Below are 4,856 nucleotides of genomic sequence, written 5' to 3' on the forward strand. Positions count from 1 at the left end.
TTGGTATTTTGGCCCTACCCCTTTTGCTTTTGGTCCATCTGCCACTGGAATACAGCCCCCAAGAACTTCTCCAATGTGGAATTTGGCTCTTGGGCTGAAAGAGATTTGGTGCTCCTGGGCTAGGCGGATGGAACACTACTGTGTGGGAGACACTTAATATTAGTGCTGTGCTGAAAATTTCAACTCTTCCATTTTCTGCATTTTGTGGAGTGGGGGAAATTAAAACTTTGGAGAAAGGGGCTGGGAGAGGTGAGAATTTTGGAGCATTCTCTCTTGGAGAGAACAGGGTTTCCATACATCTTTTAAAGTGTAGGCAATTCTTGAGGGGTCTTTTTTCTATTTTTTATTCTTGTAAAAACACCCCCTGTACTTGCAGGAGCCCAGGCCTCTTCTCCAGCCTGGCAGCTCCTTCTGAACTCCCAGGAGACCATGGGACCTCGCCCTCTCCAATAGGCATTCAGGAAGAACTCCCTGCTGGTGAAGACGTTTCAGTTCCTGGAAATGCAGGGGGTGTTTTTTTTAAAAGTGAAAGATAGAAGGCCCCTCAAGAATCACCTGCCCTTTAAAAAAAAGGTATGTAGAAACCCTGTCCCTTCCCCAAGGCAAAAAGTCTCCCCCTCCCTGTGAAAGAGGCAGAAAAAACAATGCCTCTTTTGCATTGAAGAAGTTCCTGAAAATAGGGTTCAGCACAGCACTACTTAATATACTGCCTTGTTTGCCTCTCTGGGAGCAGTGAAATGAGCCTTGTCTGCTGCTTTGGAAGTGGCTTGAAGGGCTAGCCTTATTAGCCTTGCCCCAAGGGGGATATCTAGCTTCCTCTACAGCAGTGGCCATTTCTGGTGGTCAGTGGCTATCTGCAAGGCATACTGTTGGTGGCAGGTGACAACCGGAGGTCCTCCTGTGGGGTGTCAGATGGTGTGGGTGTCCCATTCTTTTATCCTGCAGGATCCATAGCTGAGAAGCGCTGTGGCACTGGATCAGCTGGAAGCCAGGGGAAGGATTGTTTGTTTATGCTCATCCCCCTTAGACATCCCACTGCTGCTGCAGTGATTGCCAACAGAGTAACAGCAGCTACCTATCTCCAACCATTGAGCTAATGGGGACATGGGAGTTCTCTTTTTGGGAATGTTGCTTCCGGGGGTGGAGCACGGGGCAAGAATCCTGGGGCCGTGTCTTTGCAAAATGTGCCCTCAGAGGGGATGGGAGGTAAAAGATGGGCATATATCCTTGGTTGACTATGGTGTGATACTGATGATTAAACAGAATAGAAAACAGGATGGAAACAGGAAACACAGAATAGAATAGAACAAAATCTGTAGATCCTGCTGACACTATCAGGTCAAACAGTATTAAGTTGTGAGTGTTAGTGTTGTATAGGTAGGAGGAACGACTGCAGAACCAGCAGGCCTCAAACATAACTGTTCTTTATTTCAGCACACACAGAAAATACAGCTCAGCAGAAGCTCCACCCACTGTTGCCACTCCCAGCTCTACAGGAGCTGCCAAGGTTCAAAACAATAAGTAAGCCACAGTACCCCCCCCCCCCCCGATACATAAGCTAGTTATTGTGTTGTCATTTTTAAAATATATGGTGGTGGTTGTTAAAGGTTGTATTTTTTTCTTTTTGGAAAATCTCAGGATACAACATCAGCTGCAGTTTGAGCAGAACCTGGACTTGCCAACATATGTTTTGGGGAAAGATGGAGAGGAACTGAGAGTGCTATCTGTAAGAATGTGAAAAACTCAGACTAGAACTTCCATATATCAGTATCTATGGGAAATGTAATTTGCTTGTAGTAGACATATGCAATGCTTCAGGAACAAAGTAGGACTCATAAAGCATAAAAATGAGCAATAAGGGGCATAAAGCATGATCAAAATAACGATAGTTCCTAACTGAAAAACTCAACTTATGCAATGTTGTACTGTATTACCCTTCAATCCTAGAGCAATCATGTGCTTAAAACAGCAATCTATTGCCTTCATGTAAAGCCAAAGCATAATTTTCAGAAGCGTAATGAAATATAATGTTATGGTTGGTAACAACAAGTCAGTAGCAAGCTATTTTTTGGGCCAGAGGCATCAAAACAACAACAAAAGCACTCAGGATCAAATAAGTTAAGTAATGAATGGCTGAATAAAATATGCAAACCTGTCAACAAGTAATCATACACGCACGCCAGCAGCATACACTCTTTTGAAACTATCCAGCTAGAATTGTGGATATCTATTTAACTGATATTTTAAAGCTACAGAATGTTTCTTTTCAAAACAAATATAAACAATATAATTTACGAAAATATAAGATATAGTTCGATCTGTTAATGTCTTATATTTTAGGAGATTACTCCAACTTCTGCCATACAGACTTACATAATATTAAGAAATAGCTCCAAACACAAACTGCCCACCCCCCAAAATAGCCCCCCCAATTACTACAAAAATAGCCAGTGCCTTCTCCAGCTGCTGAAGATTGTTTCTTTATTGATTTTGGGTGCGCCCTCCTATCCTTTAGTGGTTGTGCACACACTGAAAGTCCTAGTGTGGCCAAGAGATGATTGAGATATTATGTTTATGCTTTGTATCCTCGTTGATGTCCTCCACTAGCAGAGGTCTCTTTAATCCAGTGGAGTCTACTGTCAGTGGGTCTGGAGGCAAATTTCAGCAATTTCCTGTCCCTCCAAAAGAACTGTGTAGGAGATGGTACAGGGAACTGCAGGACTGAGGAGAAATCATCAAAATCACCTCCTTCCACATTCCACTGATTGAAGTTTTTGCTGGATCAAAGAACCTTCCATCAGCGGAGGGACATCAATTGAATACAACCCTATGGGTGGAGTGCATAGAGACATATTATCTCCCCTCTTCTCCGTGGTCATGATAGTAATGACACTGATGTAGAACAAGGAGAGCTACTCCAGGGGAGGAGGCCCCAGGTAAATCCCTGCCTTCTTAATGCAGACTACTAAACTGATGGGCACTTTGCTGGTTCAAATGAGAAATGTTGTTGTTTTCTATGAATTTTGGAGACCGGGCCTGCCATTGTCATTGCAGTGAAACCTCTTCATCTTTATATGTGCTACTATGTCTCTAGTAGGAAACAGTGCCATAAAAGGAGCATCCATATACAAAACCTAGGGATGTTGCAGGTGTTTAGGGCTTGAAGCTTGGTGATTTTGCTGACTCAGCCCCCCGGATGCCAATTTGCAGATCCTGCCCTTGCCTGACTTGGCACATGCTGAGTTGGGCAAGCATGGGGATCCCTGATCCCTTGCTGAGCTACCATTTTGAGTAAAAATGGCTGCTCGGCCTTTCACAGAAAGGCAGATTTTGCATAAATGGCACCTGTAAAGAACCCATTTACACAAAATTACAGGCATCAATGGTCTATTTAGACCATTGATGCCTGTAATTTTGCATAAATGGGCCTCTTTACGGCCAATATTTGTGCAAAATTGGCCTTTCCGTAGAAGACCAAACCACCATTTTTACACAAAATGGTGGTTCTGTGAGGGAGCAGGAGGCTGTGCACCACTCACTGGGGGCCTGCGGACCTCCTGGCAGCTTGCTGCTCATGGCAAGCTGGGTCAGGAAGCCAACGGGGGGCCAGCAAGTGTTGCATGAGGTGGAATGAGGTGAGTTCACCCATCCCTAACAAAATTCAGTGAAACTGATGGATGGGATAGAGGAAGGAATCCTTCATAAAGTCATTAAAAATGCCCTCGGTGCTCTTTCATATTCTGGGATGGTATGATTATGGAAAGATTCTTTAGCCCTGTTCAGTCTTCCTGTCTGAATGGGAGAGGGGAACAGAACTGTCCCCAGTGATCCTGCCCCCTGACCCACACACATCCACTGGTTCTGCCCCCAAACTTCATGCATTCAGCAAAAGGTGAAATGGGCTGCTATGATTACATAGCTGCACAAATGCCAAAGCCTCTTTCAGTCCTTATGCTGAATGTGTGAAGGTTAGGGGTATGATCTCTTTTGGGGATGTATGATAAATCGGTTTCAGTCCAGTTGTGATCAGAATTTACTCAGTGTGCTTTTTCCTGGACCCAAACATAATCTACGGCTGAAGCCTGTACATTCCTGTGCTTGCGATGCAGTTCACAGAACAAAAGAAAATGAGTGAGCAAAGCATAAAGAATGGGTGCGAAAGAAGGCATGTTGTTTATTTGGTCAGTCGCTTCCGACTCTTCGTGACTTCATGGACCAGCCCACGCCAGAGCTTCCTGTCAGCTGTCACCACCCCCAGCTCCCCCAAGGACAAGTTCGTCACCTCCAGAATATCATCCATCCATCTTGCCCTTGGTCGGCCCCTCTTCCTTTTGCCTTCCACTTTCCCTAGCATCAGCATCTTCTCCAGGGTATCCTGTCTTCTCATGATGTGGCCAAAGTACTTCAGTTTTGCCTTTAATATCATTCCCTCAAGTGAGCAGTCTGTAGGGATGGTGGAGAATTTCTCCCCGAAACTTCGGGGGGCAGAGCGCCAATGTGTTCGGCCCCACGAAGAAGTTTCGGGAAGAAATTCTCCGCACCCCCCCTGCACCCCGCACCCCCCCCCCGGGACGGGACTTGCCTTTCCCGAATGTCCCTCCCGGCGGCGGGTCCCGGCGGCGGTTCGTCGGTACTTCGTCAGGGGCGGGGGCGGCAGCCGGTCTTTCGACCGGCTGCCGCCGCCGCCATTCCAATAAAAGTAAAAGAAAAAAAAAGATTACGTAGACTACGGCGAAAATAAGGGCAACGCTATTTGCGTTGCCCTTATTTTCGCCGTAGTCTACGTAAAGATTTACGTAGACTACAGCGACCAAATAAGGAACGCGAATGGCGGCTCCCTATGGGGGCCGCCATTT

The 4,856-nt window shown here is 45.8% G+C and overlaps 1 long non-coding RNA gene across 1 annotated transcript; it reads left to right on the forward strand.

Moving 5' to 3' along the window:
* The first annotated feature begins 421 nt into the window (after nucleotides 1-421).
* On the forward strand, nucleotides 422-2,296 carry LOC146349790 (uncharacterized). Its single transcript, XR_014788820.1, has 3 exons — nucleotides 422-573; nucleotides 1,435-1,521; nucleotides 1,639-2,296. It is a non-coding gene; the product is annotated as an uncharacterized LOC146349790 (long non-coding RNA).
* Nucleotides 2,297-4,856: the final 2,560 nt, after the last annotated feature.

Source organism: Heloderma suspectum, chromosome 3 (assembly GCF_057233095.1).
Source record: "Heloderma suspectum isolate Gila_16-S chromosome 3, 16-S_ref, whole genome shotgun sequence".
Taxonomy (NCBI): domain Eukaryota; kingdom Metazoa; phylum Chordata; class Lepidosauria; order Squamata; family Helodermatidae; genus Heloderma; species Heloderma suspectum.